Here is a 21,745-nt window from a genome sequence, read left to right on the forward strand (position 1 = left end):
CTTTTCCACATAATATACTGTAGATAAAATTAAATAGCCTTGTGCTGTGGAAAAACAAGGGCATGTATTCCCTTGTTCTGTTTTTCTGAATTTTGCAGTCAATGCCACTTTCTTAATAACCTTGTTTTCCCTCCCAAACTTCCTAACCCGTGTCAACACCTGCAATTTATGAATTCAAAAGGCTTACAGTGTATTTATGAGCAATAACCAATCCATGTACTTTTTAACAATTTGTGAATGTTTGTTACTAACCTTTAAGCTTTTGTCACAGCAAGATACTATTTTGAAGGTTTATAAAAAAAATTTTGTTCTACAACACTGGATTAACCCAAGAATAAACACTATGTCTCCCTCTGTCATGGTTTGACAATGTTGTACGGATCTTATCTCCATGTGTAAATCTTATATTCATTACTTTCAAGGAGGAAGAAAAATGACTTGACATTAGTGCATTAAGATCTAGGTCACTCAACCCTGAAATAGGGCCAGCTGAAATCAATAAAGCAAATGATTAAAGACACATGTTATAATGAATACAGGCCATTTCTGGATGGCAAAACGTGTTAACTTGGCCTCTAGTAGTGTTATTCCTCTTAGACCCTTTAGACAGACACGGGAGCTATCCTGCTGTCAAGACAAACAGTATAACCTCATTGTCACGTTAGTATGGAAACATTGTGGCATAAGACGTTGAGCTGACCACCAGGTCTCTAGTACACTAATCCTATCGGACTTGTTTAATTGTTCATATAACTTGGCAGTATATCTTATAGACACTCCTGGAATGCTGCAACAAGGAAAACAAGTTTTCTAAGTGCACCAGGATTGGACCAGTTGTCTTCATTTCTATCCAATACGTAGCACACAGTCATTTAGCAAAGATCATGAGTGTAACTTTAAAGAATCCTTCAAACAAAGATAACAGGCCTGATCTTGCTGAAGCCTAAAATGTAAAAATGACAGTAAAAATGTTATCCCTTCTTGAAGAAGACAACTGACTTTTTATGAATGATAAGGCAAACAAACTGTCAACTTAAGCTTGCCTATGCAAATGTTGTCTCATCATCTAGGCTAAAGATTCATTTTCTTAGTGGACTGTAAAACAAAGCACTTTGGAACAAGAACAGAATTTTATGGTACTGTATACGAGTATTTCCCTTTAGATGGCTGGATCATGGCTAAGGTGAAATATTCAACAATCTTCAAAGTATTGACCACTAAGAGAATTGTTTTTTAAACGAAGGCATCTGTAGGATATTAAGTTTTGATGTGTTCATATCTATAAACTGTACCTTTTATATTAATGCTGTTACTTTTTAAAAAGCCTAATTATAGTCTTCCTCTTTTACTCTTTATACTTTCTTTCAGTTAACAGATATTATTTACAGTTGCAGCTCTATTGTGATTATTTTTAAATAATTTTTAATTAGGTTATTCAAATCAGTAATTCCTTAAAAATAAATACTTATGTTCTTTTCTTGAGATGAGTATGAACATAATGAAACAAGTCAGAAAATGTAAGCATGTAACATTGAGATGCATTTGGTGCCTAAACTGACTGATAGGACAGTTGGAGTCTTTCACATTTTTTAGTTACTTCATCCAAGAGTCAATATCACATTTTTGTTTATGTAATATTTTTGTCGTGATTAAAGTTAAGCAAAATTACACTTTTTATTGGCTTACTAGAATGATTACAATATGCAAGCTTTCGAGGCAACTCAGGCCCCTTCTTCAGGCAAGATGTAATACAGATACTGGTATTCTCTGTGTTTATTGTAATATTTTTGTAATAATGAGTCTTATTTAAAAATACCAGTGATATAGAATGCAATTATATGTGTTAATAGATTACATTAAATATTCTTTAACAGTAATTTACAATGTCATGTAGTTAAAACAGGCTTCTGGCGGCTCAATAGCTTTCATATACACAAATTACAATTCAAATGATATAAAAATGGCATTGACTGATGTGTGTTAGTGGTGGGGGATCTCTGACTAACTGTTGATCAGTTTTCTTAAAAATAAGAGTTTTGAAAGTGTTCTCAACAGAGTAGTATCCAATAATTACAAAAAGAAAAAAAAAATACAAAATGGCCAACCCTACAAGTAGCATAAGATCACTTTCAATATGACTCTATGAAAAGACAAGAGCAACTAAAATACATTCCCCATTATTAGTTAAAACCCAGAAATTCATTAAAATTATATATATAACTAAGAACTTGGAAAGAAAGTGAATTATTGCAAAACAGAAATATCAAAAGTAAAAAATTTTCTTTAAAAATTTTAAATTCAGTCTGAAAAAACAGAAGAAAAAGCGATTCTTCAGGCACTGATAAACTGTATCCCATGCTCTCAGTCTGTTGTATGTTATAATACTAAGTGACTCTTGCGGTATGGCGCAAACTGTAATTCCACCCTGTTCTTACTATTTGTGTGCACTGTAGAATGGTAGAATCTGTATACCATAACGTGGTGCTTGTCGCATGCCTAATGGCCCTGATCTTTTGCCCACAGGTCAGCTACAGTTCCCTTTTTAAGTCCATGCTATGTTTAAATCACTGGATTATCGCAGCTGTATAGATGTATGGACTATCTTGTGCCTGTTTGCCTTGCGATAGTGAATTGGAATGGTCATTGTTCTTTGTCGGAGGGAGTGCTCCCAAATCCCACAACCCCTCACAGCATCAGGAATACCAGTGAGACTGTTTATACATTATTTACTGTAAGTTGTACACATCATTGGTTGCCGTTCATTTGGACAGTATATTTGACTTTGTGTTTATCGTGCTTGTTGTTGTTTTTGTATTGAGTTATTTTTGTAATCTCTGATCAGGAGCTGGGGAGGGATTTTTTTTTTGTTGTTTAGATTATTCCTTCTGTTTTAGTTTAATATACTCAGTTTGATTATTGTTTAAAATGTTTGTTTTTGTGTCTCTGTGTGGGAATGGTGTGAGTTGGGCTAAGGCTGGGAGTATTTCAGAAGTTTCCACTTAAATAAATCACCGTCCCTTTGACAGTGTGAATCATAGCATCTCTGTGACTGCTACAAATATTAGCTCAGTGAGTTCATTCTTATATAATCTTACATAATTGTTTTGCTCTTCTATTCATTTCTAAAAAAGTGTCATTTTGGGTTTTTTTGTACTTTTATGGTTAACTTAGTTAAAGCAGCAGGAGAAGGGTGCTGCTGTGTGAGCTGCTTGCATGCATTCATCTTTTCCCTTGTATTGTATTGGGGTCTGCGTGGCTGGCAGACAAGTAAATTGGAAAAACATACAAGTTGGTGTAACTGCTTCTAAAGGTACAGCTGAAATGGTAAACTGCTTTGTAGTAAAAGATGCAAATAATGTTTTTCTGTTGTAGCACAAGCAAGTTCACACAACTGCCAATGCTTCTCAAGGGAACGTTTTTAAATTTCTAAACCTTTTACAGGTCAGTCTTTTTGAGATATCTGAATGAATATTTAATTATCTTGACAAATTTCTTTGAAGAAAAACTGTGCCAAATTTCAACAAAATCAGCACTTGGGTGGTTGAATTGTTTCATGTGCACCGGAAGACAGATATGGCCTTTTCAGTAGGGATGTCTTGTGTTATATGTAAACACCTAAAAACACAATTAAATCCTACTACTACTACTACTACTACTACTAATAAACACACATTTAAACTACCATTTTTCTCTTTTGATATTTAAGTGCACATTGCACTGACATTACAATTATAACTGTGGAACAACCAGGATAAAAGTTTTCTAACTTTTATCGTACTCTGTAATTTTGTCTGAGCCATTGGCCTAACTGCCTGGACTTTACAGGTCAAGGTAGAATAATAAAGATAAGTGAGGCACTGGCTAAAATGGATTTAAAAAAGAGATTATTCGGGAAACTGTTAATTGAGCTGGAACAGGAAAAACAATGGCAGAGTTGATACAAATGCTAACTTATCTAGAGTAAGACCTGGCCTTACAGTGTACCTAACCAAAGTACAGTAGAATTATAAATGAGCCTTCAATACACATTGTTTTATATTCCCACTTGATGCCAGGAGGAGATGCAGTCCCTTTCCTGTGTGTTCCAATTACTGTATAACCTTGTTATCTTGTGCTGTTTTGTATTGTATTTTCTAAAGTCCTGTGCTATGTGGCTTACTGTTTTAACAATAAACAGTACTATAATATTGAATGACTGATTTGACAATAAATAAAACAATATGAATTTCAGAATATTAATATACAGTAATATAATGTTGATGAATTGCATAAAAGAGCTTTCAGCTTGGATAGCTGTGTAATTGGGTGGTTGGAATGAGACAGAAGTAATTTTCTTTGAGTATATACATACATTGTTTAGCCAATATTAAACCCCACAGTTTGAATCTGACTTAGTATTTCTATATCCTTGATTCTTGGGCTGAATGTCCCATCAGGGCTTCTCAGCTCAAAGGTGAACTGAAAGCAACTAAACAGAATGAAGCACTATGGGTATTAGAGAGAGAAAGATACAGAGATCAGGTCAAGGAAGCAAAAAGTCTCTTGTATCTTATCTGAAGTATAGTAAGTCACTAGGGAGAGAAAGTCTCATTGTTTATAGATGGAGGGCCTGAGATAGGTTCAAGGCAGTTATGGAGTGAGGGAAAAGAGGTATATTCATTTCCTTGACATGAACACCTACAGTATGTATGTGCAGTGCAAGCAAATGCTAAAGAGTGGATGATTCGCAATTCTTTATAGCCTCAATTCTCCATACCTTTCTAGCCTCAACTCTCCATACCAACTGGATGATAAGTAATGGGATAATGAGTGCTTGAACTAAAATGGACTTTGTGGTGTACCCTAAGCAAGGTTCTGAATAAGAAATAACAGCAATGCTATTTAGCAAAATGTCAAAGGTTGAGTTTTTTGACTTTGTGTAGCATATTGATTCTCCTACTGACTACTTGCAGTTTTGTACTAAATCTGGTCTGCTTCTGTGGCTTATTTGTTGTTGATCTGGGCCTTTCGGACATTAAAACAGTGTTTCCGATAACCTCTATTTCTTATCAAGTTCCTTACTGTAAGCATGAACTTTCCAACAGAACAATCACAAATTCTTTTTCCTAGCGTTTCTGATATAATTTCTAATCAATATCTGTGTTTGTGAACACTATTAACATTTACTTCAGAAAATATTACTGATCACGACAGTTCCATACTGTTGGCAGCTTTGGAAAAAGTAGCTTGCCTTTAACCATTGTCACACAAGCAGACCACAGAAATCTAAAGGTTTGGGGCTGCCACCTGTATATTGTGCCTTGGATGCAAATGGGTTGATGTTCACAGGTTTGAGTCCAAAACAGAACTGGTTGTAAAATTAAAAGACATCTTTTGGACTGGAAGTGACATAATCACTGACACCGGAACTGGAAGTGATGTCTTCAAGACCGAAAGTGACATCATCCATGGTACTGGTATCGAAAGTGACATCATCACTGGCGCCGGTACCAGAAGTGGTTTCATCACTGGTGCCGGTATCGGATGTGGCATCATCACTGGCGCCAGGACCTAGCGAGATTTCCCGTGGATGGTCTGCAGAAGATTGAGAAAGACAGTTAGTGCAGCTCGCCACCTTTCAGCTCTCCCAATCGCATTTGTGTGACACCATTAGGTTCAATATTATACCTTTGCCCTGATGTTTAGGAAGGCAGCCAGCCTCTCTTTGAAAGACTTTGTTGAAAAACTGGCCTTGCCATGCATAATCGAGTCTTTTCTGATCACCAAAGGCTTACAGAGGTACTTTAAATTGCAGCCAATAAATCAGATTACAGCAGAGGGGTTTAGAATAGCCATAGCTAACCAAAGATTTTGATCTCTGTGGTTAATAAGCCCTTTTATCTGGCACCTTGATCTCTTACCAATACTTCTCAAAAATGTCATAAATAGTTTAACTTTTCAAAACTCTCCTAACTCTTATTCCAATTATTTTTCTCCATGGTTCTTCTTTCCAAACCAGGGGTCTCATGTATAAATGGTGGATACGCACAAAAATGTTGCATGCAAACGTTTCCACGCTCAAATCACGATGTATAAAACCTAAACTTGGCATAAAGTCATGAACATTTTTGTGGTAGCTCCAACCCTGGCATATGCAAGTTCTCTGCACGGTTTTGCAAACTGGTGGCACCCAGCGTCAAAGCAGTGCTACTGTTCCTGTGTGATTACCCTTTCCTTTTTAGATCCACATTCCTGACGTGGCTTTATCATATACACAGAAACTAACAGCATATTGTTTATTAGTTTAAGGCATCTGATTGCAATTAACCTGCAACAATATAATGGTCCAGGGAATTGCCAAAGTATTCCAGATACCATAGCTGCTTTAGCGTTGTTACTTTCACTGCACCATCTTTTTCTTTTTTTAGCTGCTCCCAATGCCACAGTGGATCATCTTTTTCCATATTACTCTCACTGCACCACTCGGAGTATTTATATCACTATATCTGAGTGGGGAATTACAGATCTATAGCAGCTGATTGGAAAGAGAACTATCAGTATATAGCTTTAAGCACATGCTGCCTCAGCCATGCTGTCTATTGAACTGCTGTCACACGGCAAGCGCTTCAACAAGCGGTTCAGAAACAGTGTCATCCCAAGAACTATAAACGCACTCAATCAGTCCTTCAAGTGCTCCTTGTAGAACTGTTTATACTTATAAGTACAATTACCTCACTGTAAACTTGCGATACAGTTATAATATTGCACAACCTGAGCCACTTTATAAAGCGCGTATTTACATATGATGACAATATCATTTTAAGATGAAATGCAGCAAAATATGTTTATTATATTATACAGATAAAACTTTAACTTCATTTAAATAATCTATATTGTTAATAATTAAACATGTGAGGACACGGTATCGCTGTGTAAGCAAGGATCTGGCACTCCGTTCATGGATTGTTCCTGCCTCACGCTGTATTTTTGCTGGGGCTGGTGTGACGCTGGAAGGACAGATGGATAGAATAATTAAACACATACTATAAAGATATTTCAATGTTCCTTAAAAGTTTTGAAGAATCGGCGTTCTAAGCTTACAGATGGGTTAACTTCTATTACAGAGCTGATTGTGTGGATATTTGGAGAAAGAAAAGTAAGGACAGGAATTGGGGGTTAGTATGTTTGAAAGAGACAATACACCTACAATAAAGTATTTCATCAAAGGTCGCACATGGTGCAGCAGGCATCTTGCATGAGACATGAACAATCACTGCGCCACTATGTTCCCATGTTTAATTACATTCTTTAACTCCTACCATCATGAAAATGATATCACGTATACATCTTAGTATTTTAATTATCCAAAGCACTGAAATATTATGAATGTAATGGATTCTGTGTCCTGTCGGAGGAAGAGAAAGCCCAGAAGCACGTAGTGATTCACACACAAAGAGCACATAGAAGATCAAATACAAAACAAAGCATTAAAGGTGCTACTTTAGGTACGATGGGATTTGAGAAACTAGTAAATTAAACAATTTTAAGATGAAGTTTATGATGTTCTACTTTAATGACAAAATAAACTATGTGATTAAAGTGGAAATTTTAAGATTAAAGTTGACATTTCGTGCTTTTTTCCCATTGTATGCCTTTTTCTTTTTCTCTGTACCCTAATAAGCTTTCATATGACACTCAGACAGTGGGCTACCACTCTCCTTTTCACGGTGACTTTGATATGTGACACCTTCTTTTTTATTTCGGGCACTGTGCGACTTTGTGAACTTGAGCTTTCGAGTTTCTCCAACACTCTATGTCACTCGATCTACTTCCTTTTGTTGTTTATACCACTGTTTAAACCAACAAATACTATGTTTTTCCTTGCCTCCAATTGGTATTCGCTGAAATTCTTCTATTTTCCCTCATGATTTTGCCATTATATTTCCACAGAAGGCTGAGTTTATGGGCTATTTATATTGATTTGCATATTCAGAGCGGCATAATTGTGGGTTGGGGCGGGACAGCAGGCGCGTGCATTACTTATCACACCGACTGGGATTTATGTAGCGGAAGAACGTGGAAGTATCTGGATTTTTTTGTGCGTATGAATATTCTGCATTTGTCCGTACACCATGTTATAGTATGAATTCTACACACGCCATTATGCATGAAGCCCCAGGTCTTTTAAAATTTTCAGTAATCAGTGATCTTACATACTATATGACACAAAGCCTTGTGTACTGTAATCCATAAAACCTTGTATCGTTCCTACTGTCAATGTCCATTTAAATTTACTTACTATATATCAAAAGTGACTTACAAAACAGGTCAACATAATTGAATAAATATCAGACTGAGGACTGTTTTAAAACAAGTGCTACAGGACAATTTAATAACAAATACATCAGTAGTTGATTTGAAACTGTGAAGATGATTGGACCTGAAGCTGATTTCAAACTTGTGTCTGTAACCTCACTTTTACAAAAAGCCACCTCAATTTTTTTCATCCAGTTTCTTTGTTATTTTTTTAAACTCTTGATTATTAGATTATTAGATAATGCGACCTTGTTAAATTGCTAATTAGGGTCAACTGATTGAACACAGCCAGGCTTGATTACAGCCAACCATGTTCAACATAAAAATACAATACAATTCAATTCATTTTTGTATAGCCCAAAATGACACAAGATGTGCCGCAAATGGGTATTAACAAGTCCTGCCTTTTGACAGCCCACCAGCCTTGACTCTCTAAGAAGACAAGGAAAAACTCCTAAAAAGCGCCCTATTAGGGAAAAAATGGAAGACACCTTGGGAAAGGCAGTTCAAAGACAGATCCCTTTCCAGGTAGGTTGGGTGTGCAGTGGGTGTCAATAAGAAGAGGGTAAATACAATACAATACACAGAACACAACACAACTAATCCTCAATACAATATAATAGTAAAATAAAATATTACAAGCACTGAGCAGAATTTAACAGTAGACGATATGACATAATACGATCTGGATTACATTGAGGAATTGAGGTAAAGCAGACAGAACGAATTTTGACAAACATGTAATACCTTAACCAGAGATCAAACAAAAAAAAATTGTTGACTCATGGAAAAGGCTACAAAGCAATTTCTAAGGCCCTGGTAACCACAGTGTGAGCCACAACCTCCAACTAGAAAACACCTGGAAAACACTGTAGTGAATATACCATGGAGTAGCTTGCCTGATAACATTACTACAAAGGCACAGCATATGATCATCCAGGAAGTCACCAAAGATACTCAAAAATCACGTAAATAGTGCAGTGTAATCTAACCTGAGCAATGGTCAGCATTCATGAATTTACAATTAGGGCCAGTTTATACTTTACACTTAGAAAGTGTACGCGCACGCATCATGGCTGCCATGTGTTCCCAGCATTCATTTGATGAGTCCTCTGAGCACTTCCTCAGAAATTTATGCGACAAATGTGCAAGTTGCAATACCAGCAAAAATCAGGGGGCGCAGTGTGATCAAATTGGAACGTGACGTCAGAGTCTCTGTTACTATCAGCATGTGACAGCAAGCTGTTTTGCAGATCCTATAGGATCAATATGCACGCTTCAATGTTTGATGAATGGTTCGATGTGGTGAAGCAAAATGCTGACATACAAATGTATTTGTGGTGCTTTTAAATTTAAGCGTCACCTATTCCCCACACAATACATTTTAAAGGTCTCACATACCATCTTCTGTGCCATCTTTTTTTTTTCTTTTTTGCACCTTCACAACAGCATTAGAATGTACTGCAGAGTATTTGAGCCACAGAGAAAAAAAAAATAGGAACACAGTGAAAAGGTCTATTTTGTCATTAAAGTGTAAATTTTGGTTTTAATCTAGAAATTTTCACTTTAATCTCATAGTTTATTTTATCATTAAAGAAGACCATAGTAAATGTCAGTAATTTAAATAATTATTACTTTTAATAATTACACATGTGGGGGCAGTACGGCCACCTCACATTGAGTCACATCACTGGTGTTCCTTCCTGGAGTTTGCATGTTTAATCCTTGTGAGTTTCCAGAGTCGTTCAGGGACAAATGGGCGACAGACAATTCGGCAAAAAGACAACTCGGCGACAGACAACTCGGTGAAAGACTCGGCCAGAATTTCAGGCTCCTTATGTTATCATTTAAATATAATTAAAAAATCTCTTTGAACCTAACTTTTACCTAACTGGTAAAGGATGTCGCCGAGTTGTATTTCGCTAAGTTGTTTCTCCGATGAATTGTCTTTCGCCAAGTTGTCTTTTCACCGGGTTGTCTTTTCACTGAGTTGTCTTTCGCCGAGTTGCCTTTTGCCGTGTTGACTGTTGCCCAGTTGCCACCGAACCTTCTGTAGTGTGCTCCTGTTTCCGTTCAAAGACAAGCAGGTGTGGAGATTTGGTGATGCTAAAATGACGCTAGTGTATGTGTGTACTTGTATTCACCTTGTGATGAGCTGATGCTCCATCCAGGTATTGTTTCTGCCTCACTCGTAATGTTTGCTGGAATGGGTGCATCCCTGGATTGATGGATGTAGTCATTTAACATCCATCCTTTTCAGAGATATTGTGGCAAGGTGTCCTTGGAATTTAATGGATGTTTCAGACGTTTCACAACGCAGCGAAGCTGAACGTTTTCTCACCGTGATGATATGTTGCACTGCCACCTGGTAGAACCTTCCAGATTTACGTAAAGTACGTGCGTAAGTATACACATTATATACCGCTTGCATAGCAGTAGTGTCCGCAGGCGTGCACATCGTGTCAGGTGAAGCATAAACCCAGCTTTAGAATGGCATTGGGCAAACATGGGTTGCATTGGGGAGCAGCATAAAAAAAAACTATTGCTAGCCATTTAAAACATAAATGCTTGTCATTTGCCAGAAGGTTCCTATATGATCCCAAAGCCTTTTGGGGGAATTTTTTATGGACTAATGAGACAAAAGTGGAACTTTCTGGAAAAGATGGGTTTCATTTTGGCTTGCATAAAACAAAAAGACCATTCCACAGTATGAATATCACACATGTTAATGTAATAATGAGGGGATGCTTTTCTGACATAGGACATGGACAATGTAAGGAAAAACATGCCTGCGTGTATTTTGTTATTTCTATGTGAATTTGGTGTCATGGTTAAGCCTTTCCAGTGTAAATAAGATGCCCTGAACCTATCGTGTTCCAAACAATCAGATAATTAAAATATATTTTATTTTTAAAGAATTTATAAACAAGAAGTTTCTCTTTAGAGATAAATGTGTGTGTCAAAGATTTGAATATGTTTAACTAATTTGGTACTGCAGATTATACTTAAGACATATGAGTGGCATTAGAATATACCATTTATCGGTGTGCTGATTGGGGTAAATTGAAATGATTTAAATATATGTGAATGAATCTGCCATACTTTAGATTCTTGTTTTATTTTTAGTCAGTCAGTTCCACTCAACAAGAGCACATGGTGCCTCTGCCAATTTGGTTTAATAAATTATGTCGATTTATGAATACATTTCTTGTCAAAAAATTCAGTTTAGTATGTAGTCTGTGTATGTGACAGAACACATCATTAGGTTAATTTTCTTTTTCTTGGGTACTAGTAGAAATCTCAGTAATTAGATTGGATATCCTTCTAGTATATAGTTTATTTTGATGCAAAGCAAATTAAATTATTTGTCTCTTCAGATATATTTTGAATGTTTCCCAGAGTATTCCTGCAGATATCTCTAGGGATGTACTGGTCTCTCTGAAAATATCAATCAGTGTAGAACTTAATTTAATAAAGTTTTCACCTACTAGTATTAACGGTTTTAAATGCTACTGGCAAGCTGTATTAGCAGAATACAATGGTTTAAATTCCACAATAAGAGAAACATGATCTAAAATAAACTTTCCAGATTAGAAACTTTACTGAAGCACCAAAATTACAATTCTTCTTTCAAGACAGAGAAGTTATTTTTCTTCTCCTTTTTTCTTTCAGCTTAATTCTACATTTTCCACTGCCTAACCATGCAACCAAACACATGTTCAGCACGATTCTACAATGGCAGTGTGGGTATAGAATAGGATATTTATAATTTACTGTTTTTATCTGCTTTCTAAGACTAAGATCAGACACTTCAGAGTCCTTTATTCTCTGATGCACCATGAAGCATGGTATGTCCAAAATACAGGTCCCTCTTTCCCACTGAAAACAGTCACTAGTAAATGCTGTAAATAATACATCGTAAATATTATAAGGATAGATTGTGAATTATTACTTAGTATTATATTAAAACAACCTTCACTGATAAACATTACATTTACAGTATTTAGTCATTAATGTTTAATCATGTTGGAAATGACATAGAGGACCCAGTAGTTCAGGATGGTGTCAAATAAGCAGGACTTCATAACTCCTGTCCTTAACTTTAACACATACTTAGCCCATTCTAAACATTGGTTAAGCATTACTGTATATGACAGAAAAGCTAAATTAAACCTAATGCTGAGTAAGAGGTTAGGTTTAAATAAAATTATAGTCTTCTGGGAAATTTCATTTTCTTTTAAATGTCTAGATTTCATGTATATTTTCATAATTACACAACTGTCAAGAAAATTACCTATTCATTTCCCAACACCTGGTGAATGTCTATTTTGATATATAAGACATACATTTTAGACATCATGTACCAATCTTCTTGTCATTAGTATAATACATCCTAATTATCTGTGTTACTCAAAAGTAACAAACTGTTATAGTATTAAAACATGGGTAATCAAAAAAAGCACAAATGGTTTGATTCATTATTTATTGTCTTCTCTGAAATTACATTAATCAGCTTTCTCAATTGGATGTTTACTTGTTTATCTGTATGCAATACCCTATTGTCTGTACTCCTCCATGTCCTTCTATGTAGGTCAACAAATGTATTGTAAACTGGGTGGGCTGTAAAACCTCTAAGGCATCTTCTGTCAAATTAGTTATCAGGCAAAACCAGAACAGTACAACTGCCCCCTGCAGTGTTGTTATCTTATCACAGGAAGTAGTTTAACAGATAACTGTTTCTAGCATCTGGACTTGCACTCTGTGTGGTCATGACCATTTACAAGTCTAACAGAATTGGCAATGAATTGTTCTAGTTACCATGGCACGTTTTTGTGTTCACATCAGTTTTCTGAGCTAATTTACTTACATAAGTCTTTGTCCCTGCCAATTGCTTGATTGTAAGGGGCTTGCAAATTCATTGGCCAATAAAGATTCACCACCAAACAAACCTGAACTTTGAATCTGTGAGAAATTTGTAAATTTTAATTTGACACTTGTTAAAATTTTTCCATCCTATGTGCCAAGACTTCTGCTGCTAGGCTACAACACAGCTCCAACCTGCAGTTCTTCAATCGACATGTGGTAATGAATAAGGTAAGCATAATGTGCTGGAAACTGTAGGGTGCAACACGCTTATTCTAATTGCACATATCCTCTATGTGTTAGACATATTATGTGCCATGGATTGGCCCTTGAATCATTTTTTTTTTTACTTTTTTGGTTATCCTTTCTTTTCCTGATGCGGCTTTATAAATACCTTGAAATTAACTGCATATTGTTTATTAGTTTAATGCAGGGGTGCCCACACTTTTTTTGGCTTGTGAGCTACTTTTAAAATGACCAGGTTGAAATGATGTACCTACTTTAAAAATGCTATATATTTATTATATACTAATAAAACGCAAAGCCCTCACTCACTCACTCATCACTAATTCTCCAACTTCCCATGTAGGTAGAAGGCTGAAATTTGGCAGGCTTATTCCTTACAGCTTACTTACAAAAGTTAAGCAGGTTTCATTTCGAAATTCTACACGTAACAGTCATAACAGTCAACAACGTCCGCCATGTTGAACTTTCTTATTTATGGCCCCATCTTCACGAAGTTTGATAGGCGGCTTCCCTGCGCTAACCAAAACCGATGTACATACTTATTTCGATGGTATAACGCCACTGTCGGCCGCCATGTTGAACTTTCCAGCGTCACTAATTTTCCAACTTCCCATGTAGGTAGAAGGCTGACCCCATCTTCACGAAATTTGGTAGGTGGCTTCCCTGCGCTAACCAAAACTGATGTACATACTTATTTCGGTGGTATGACGCCACTGTCGGCCGCCATATTGAACTTTCCAATGTCACTAATTCTCCAACTTCCCGTGTAGGTAGAAGGCTGAAATTTGGCAGGCTCATTCCTTACAGCTTACTTACAAAAGTTAAGCAGGTTTAATTTCAAAATTCTATGCGTAATGGTCATAACGGTTGACAACGTTCGCCATGTTGAACTTTCTTATTTATGGCCCCATCTTCACGAAATTTGGTAGGAGGCTTCCCTGCACTAACCAAAACCGATGTACGTACTTATTTCGGTGGTATGACGCCACTGTCAGCCGCCATATTGAACTTTCCAACGTCACTAATTCTCCAACTTCCCATGTAGGTAGAAGGCTGAAATTTGGTACTTATTTCGGTGGTATGATGCCACTGTCGGCTGCCATATTGAACTTTTCAACTGTCTTTGTTACTTATGGGCCCATCTTCAAGAAATTTGGTACGCGGGTTCCCAACGCTAACTGAATCCCACTTACGTACATATATACGTCCATAGCCTGCAGCTCGGTCAGTGTGAGGCGGCATTGGGTTCCCCCATCCCAACGCCTCCCACGTTGTTGGCTGCCTGCCTATATAAGGCTGTCCGTCGCTCCAGTCTCTACATTCCCTTCCTTGCTTTGCCACAGGACTCACGTCTCCCTGCTGATAACTACAGCCTTTTTATTTAATCCACGGCTTCTCCGCTGTTTTATTGTTCATTTATTACGATTATAGTTATTGTGTAGGTATTTTAGACTTACTGTACATTGTTCAGGTACCCACTTCCTTTATCATTCCAACCGTACCCCCATTAACATGTCTATCGAGGTGATCACCATCGATCAAAGAACTGTCACTTATCGAGTGGTTTCCATGCCCGGAGATGGCACCTACCTTTTCCATTCTCTTTGTTACATATTGCACGGCCATATCAGGCTCACTCTTGATATCCGGAGGAACATTGTGTCTTATGTATTGAATGACTGGGACAGGTTCAAGGTGTGGACTAATGACGGTACAGGAGATAATTATTCTACACAGGAGCACTAGAAGAGTGAAATGCTTAAGCCCTTCACCTATGGTTCTGCATGTGAGTTGATGACTGCCGGTGAATTGTTCGGTTGTCGCTTTCAAGTGTACTGAAATGGCCAAATATTTTACACCTTTCGACAACCGCCAATGCCTCTTAAACATCTTAGATTAACAGGTGATGATTTGAGTAGTGGACACTTTGATGTTTATGAATGTTTAAACTCTCAAAAGCTGGATGTGAAGTTATCGATGAAACCGGTTGTATACTTACAACGCTTGACAGATGCTGAATGTCTCTTCAACACAAGTCCTACAAATACTGTCGTAATTGAAACAAACCATGAAACTCAAACTGATTATGACAGCAGCAATCCAAGCTGTGAGATTTGAAACAAGATTACTGTTCATATGGCCAACTGTACGTTGCATGCTCAAGAGTAAGCTCAGCGCACAGCTTGATCATATTGCAACCGGAGGGCCGAACTCACAATGTGGTATACAAAGAGATCCTTAACAAATAATTATTGGTATATTTTCCCTCAGTTTAAAAAGGTTTAATTTTCTTCTTAATAAAAATTTTAAGGCAGTACTTCACCGCTACGAAGCGCGGGTATTTTGCTGGTATATATACTGTATAACAATTCAATACATTTATGGTCACTACAGTATTTGGATTTAATAACTTTCATGTGGGAAAAGGCTGACTCGCATAAATAAGTAGAGCCAAATAATGCAGTCAAGGAGGTAGCACATTTCCTCATGTTTAGCTACTTTTCCTCTGTGAGTAAGTTCCAAAACTGTCCAAAAGCCCCAGACTTCAGCTGAATGTTATCCTGTAGCATCAAAATCTCATCCTTCACTATAGAGGAGTTTTAGGTGAAACAGTGTTGCTATTTCTGATGCAAGTGAATCACCCTCAACATCTTCCCTAAATGGATAGCACTTAAATGTAGTGATTGGCTCAAGTAAAACTGAGTCTTGAAACCGTCTGTCAAAGTCTAAGAGGCAATTTTCAATCTGCTCTGTAGCACACGTATACGCTACAGAGAAGATTGAAAATTGTGTCTCCAGCTCTGACATGAGGTTTTGGATGTCCGATTAACTGCGATTTTAGTTCCCCCTCCTTTCTCTTTTTCAGATCGCTTTTCAGAAGGAAGTCAGTTTCGTAGTTTTTATGAACAGTTCGAAAGTGCCTTTCCACATTTTCCTTCTTTGGAATAGCAATGATCGACTGACAGATCAGGCAAACAACAACAACAACAACATTTATTTATATAGCACATTTTCATACAAACAGTAGCTCAAAGTGCTTTACTTAATAAAGAATAGAAAAATAAAAGACACAATAAGAAAAACAAAATAAATCAACATTAATTAACATTGAATAAGAGTAAGGTTCAATGTCCAGGGGGGACAGAAAAAACAAAAAAACTCCAGACGGCTGGAGAAAAAATAAAATCTGTAGGGACTCCAGACCATGAGACCACCCAGTCCCCTCTGGGCATTCTACCTTGATGAAGATGGTCACGTAGAGTTCTCCCTTTTAATCCATCCATCATTGTTGGAGCATCATGAAGCTTTGAGTAGGTGGAGGTGGCGCAGGCCACCACCACAAAGAAACCGGAAAAAGAAACAGAAAAGAGAGTAGGGGTCAGTACGGATTTTAGAGCCACCATGAATAGTTATTATAAAGAATTGAACATATAGAGTATCAGGATTAAGTTAAATTGAAGTTATAGAAAGGCCATGTTAAAGTAATATGTTTTCAGCAGTGTTTTAAACTGCTCTACTGTATCAGCCTGGCGAATTCCTATTGGCAGGCTATTCCAGATTTTAGGTGCATAGCAGCAGAAGGCCGCCTCACCACTTCTTTTAAGTTTTGTTCTTGGAATTCTAAGGAGACACTCATTTGAGGATCTGAGGTTACGATTTGGAATATAAGGTGTCAGACATTCCGATATATATACGATGGGGCGAGATTATTTAAGGCTTTATAAACCATAAGCAGAATTTTAAAGTCAATCCTGAATGACACAGGTAACCAGTGTAGTGACATTAAAACTGGAGAAATGTGTTTTCTTTTCCTAGTTAGGATTCTAGCAGCTGCATTCTGCACTAGTTGCAAACGATTTATGTATCTTTAGGTATCTTAACTACCTTTTTTGGGTAGTTCTGAGAGGAGTGCGTTACAGTAATCTAGTCGACTGAAAACAAACGCGTGAACTAATTTCTCAGCATCTTTCAGTGATATAAAAGGTCTAACTTTACTTATGTTTCTTAAGTGAAAAAATGCTGTCCTAATGATCTGATTAATATGCGATTTAAAATTCAGATTACAGTCAACAATTACACCTAAGCTTTTTACCTCCGTCTTGACTTTTAATCCTAATGTATCCAGTTTATTTCTAATAGCCTCATTGTATCCATTATTGCTAATCACTAAGATTTCAGTTTTCTCTTTATTTAACTTGAGAAAGTTACTATTCATCCATTCTGAGATACAAGTCAGACATCGTGTTAGTGAATCAATAGAATCGGGGTCATCAGGTGCTATTGATAAGTACAGCTGTGTGTCATCAGCATAGCTGTGGTAGCTCACGTTGTGCCCTGAGATGATCTGACCTAACGGAAGCATGTAGATTGAACGCACTTCGATTGTGACATTGTGAGAAAAAATATCTTCTTCCAATTCCACATCCAGCCCATACCCTCCCCAAACAATTTTTTTAAATCCCTTCTTTAGTCGATATAAATTTGAATGCTAACTAGATCATTTACATAGCCAGAGTTTTGCAGTAGCTCGCATGTTTGATCGAGCATGCGGGACGACCAGTGTGTTAGAGGAAAAGAGATCTCAGACTGGCTGCCCTGTATGTCAATCAAGTGGCAAATGCCAAAGGGAGGATATATAATAGACTAACATTTAAAAAAAATTTTTTTTGAATGCAACGCGATCTACCTGCTCTGCCTTTGCGATCTACTGGTCAATCACGATCGATGCATTGGGCACCCCTGTGCATCTGATTGTAACAATATAATGATCCACAGAATGGTCAAACTATTCTAAATACCATAGCTGCTTTAGCATTGTTACTCTCACTGCACCTTCTTCTTCTTCTTTCAGCTGCTCCCGTTAAGAGGTTGCCACAGCGGATCATATTTTTCCATATTACTCTCACTGCACCACTCAGAGAAGCTGATCGGAAAGAGAATTATCGGTATACAGCAACAAGCACACGCTGCCTCAGCCGTACTTCCTATTTGAACTGCTCTCATATGACAAACACTTCAAACCTCTCCTGTACGGACCTCGCGGTTCAGAAACAGTTTCATCCAAAGAGCTCTAAATGCACTCAATCAGTCCATCAACTGCTCCTTGTAGAACTGTCTGTACTTATGAGTTCCTTCACCTCACTGTAAACTTACAACACAGTTATAATATTGCACAACCTGAGCCACTTTATAAAGTACGTATTTACATATGATGATGATATCATTTTTAAGATAAAATGTAGCAAAATATGTTTATTATATTATACAGATAAAACTTTAACTACATTTAAATAATCTATATTGTTAGCAAGGATCTGGCGCTCCACTTACGGATTGTTCCTGCCTTGCACTGTATGTTTCACTGGGACTGGTGTGAAGGATAGAATAATTAAACATGTACTACGAAGTTATTTCAATGTTCCTTAAACGTTTTCAAGAATCTGCATTATATGCTTACAGATGACGTAACGTCCATTACAGAGCTGATTGTGTGGCGATTGGTTACTTGGAGAAAGAAAAGGAAGGACAGGAATTGGAGGTTAGTATGTTTGAAAGAGATAGTACTGCAGGGTTGGCCTTAGGCATGTGCAAGCTGTGCACATGCACAGAGCCGCCAAATCCCAGGGGCCGCCACGCCAATATATATTGAATATAAAACAGAAAGAGAAAATAATGACACAGCTAAAAACTCAGCGGCGAATTTCGGCAAAAGTTAAACACTTGTGTCATGAGCACGAGGCGGCTATGCAGTGTCCGCAACGGACATGATCATCCGCCTTGCATAAGATACCATATTGACATTGGCGGGTGAAGGAGCCACCGATTCTTTCCCTGCCCAGGGCCACCACGAGCCTGGAGCCGCCCCTGAGTACTGCTGCAATAAATTATTTCATCGAAGGTCGCGCACAATCATTGCGCCACCGTGTTCCCATGTTTAATAACGTGCTTTAACTCCTATCATCATGGAAATGATATCAAGTATACATCTCAGTATTTTAGTTATTCAGAGAGCTGTAATATGATGAATATAATGGATTCTGTGTCCTGTCAGAGGAAGAGAAAGCCGGCTTAAGAAGCATGTAATGATTCACACACATAGCACACATAGAAGAACACATACAAAACAAAGCATTTAACGAGCTACTTTACTTACGATGTGATTTGAGAAACTAGTTAATTAAATGATTTTAAGGTGAAGTTTATGATGTTCTACTTTAATGACAAAATAAACTGTGTGATTAAAGTGGAAATTTCAAGATTGAAGTTGACATTTCGTGCTTTTTCCCCACTGTGTGCCTTTTTTTTTCTCTGTACCCTAATAAGCTTTCATATGACACTCAGATGGTGGGCTATGACTCGCCTTTTCACAGCGACTTTGATATCTGAAAACTTTTTTATTTCGGGCACTGTGCGACTTTGTGAACTTGAGCTTTTGAGTTTCTCCGACATGCTATGTCACTCGATCAACTTCCTTTTGTTGTTTATACCACTGTTTAAACAAACAAATAGTATGTTTTTCCTTGCCTCCACTTGGTATTCGCTGAAATTCTTCCATTTTCCCTCTTGCTTTTCCCATTGTCTTTTCACAGAATGCTGAGCTTAAGGGCTATTTATATTGACTTGCATATTCAAAATCAATATTTCATGCTGACCGGGATTTATGTAGCGGAATGCGGAAGTTGGCGAATGCACAGATTCCTGCATCTGGATTTTTCTGTGTATAAGCACATTTCGGCTTTTGTGCTTACGTCATGTTATACTTATCTGGGATTCCACTAAAGACTTTTTCATTGTGTTTCATCGCTTAGGAATTCCCAGTTTTTTTCTTTGTTTATGCTGTCGTGTTTCAGGTTTAGCATTTATTTGGTTTAACTAACTTCCCACTTTCGACTTTGACTTGCTTATTTGATTATGATTTATCTTCTGGTCTCAGATCTAATTCATACTGCCTCCTGGTCTTCCTATGTAGGACAGAGTAAACTGCAGTTTTGCAGTTTTAGCCCCTTTATTGACTTACTGTGTGACACTAATTAAGTCATTTCAATAGCCTGTGCAAATATGTGGAACAAACTGTTCTGGAAATCTGTTATATAAAACATTTTACAATGATAATCACTTTAGAATGGTTCCATGTAAAGCTTTTTGTGTAAAGATGTTTATTATTAGTACCTGAAACACTTTCATGTATATTTTGAAATGTGACACTTTTCCATTAAAGAGGTAAAATGTCTCTCTTGACAGTCTCATTTTTTAATAAAATTTTAAGAGTAGCTTTATAATATATGACTGCCCAGTTTGATGTAAGTTTTGATGAAAAATCCTTCTCTGGGGTGAGGGCCATTTTAGGTCTAAATAACATTTTCTAAGCTTCTAGAAGAATGAACCACTTTGCAGACAGTGGCATTCCCTGAAAACAACAAACCAGTCTTTCAGTCTCTCTTGTTTAAAACATTTTACTTTTGCTGCCATTCTGCACGTTTTTTTTACCACAGGTTGTGTTCACCTATCATGCTTAATAGTCCGTAACAGTCTTCTTGTTCTTAGCACATTGTATTTAGTTGAAAAACCCAACAAACACTATAATGGAAAACTGAGAATTTATTCTTTCTATACCTTTGTCACACTGCATATACTTTACACTGCAGAGATAATCAGCTCATCCACCTCATCTTTCTACTTCATTTCAATCCAGGTCACAAGAATTTAGAGGTATATACAAGCAAAGATGATTAAAAAGCAAGAACTCACGAAAGACAAACATTCTTTAATGCATTAATAATCCCGTAAAGAGCTCTAAGTCCTATACATCATTTCTTTTACTTTATGTATATTTGAATATGAATAAAGACTGAAAACATGAAGGAACAGTATGTTAGATATTTGATTTACATTTCTTTTAGCCACATTATATTTTTGAAAAAAATTAATTGCAGTGCACGATGTGCACAGGAAGTTAAACTAGCAAGCAGAAGTAGTTACAAGACTAGTAGCCTCACTACTGTGTTAAGTCTAGGTGCACACTAGTCATTAGTCCAATTGAACAGTGCCTTTTACCATAGCTATACTCCTTCTAGAGTGGAGGACCTGTAGAGTCACACTGGCTGTGAGGTTTTGCTACAGCAAATTTGTTTATTAGAAACCAATTTCGTTTGTTTATGGACCATGCAATCCTAGGAGATATATAGTTTCGTGATAAACCTAGTCCTATTTTAAATTAGAAAGAAATAACTGCATTGTCTTTATAGTTTATCATTGAACATATACATAGTTATGAAGGTAAAATGCACTTTCCTGTTGTTAGGCAGGCTGAAGAGGGACAATACAGTGGCTGGGTCCAAAG

The sequence above is a fragment of the Polypterus senegalus genome, chromosome 4, assembly GCF_016835505.1.
Source record: "Polypterus senegalus isolate Bchr_013 chromosome 4, ASM1683550v1, whole genome shotgun sequence".
In the NCBI taxonomy this organism is placed as follows: domain Eukaryota; kingdom Metazoa; phylum Chordata; class Cladistia; order Polypteriformes; family Polypteridae; genus Polypterus; species Polypterus senegalus.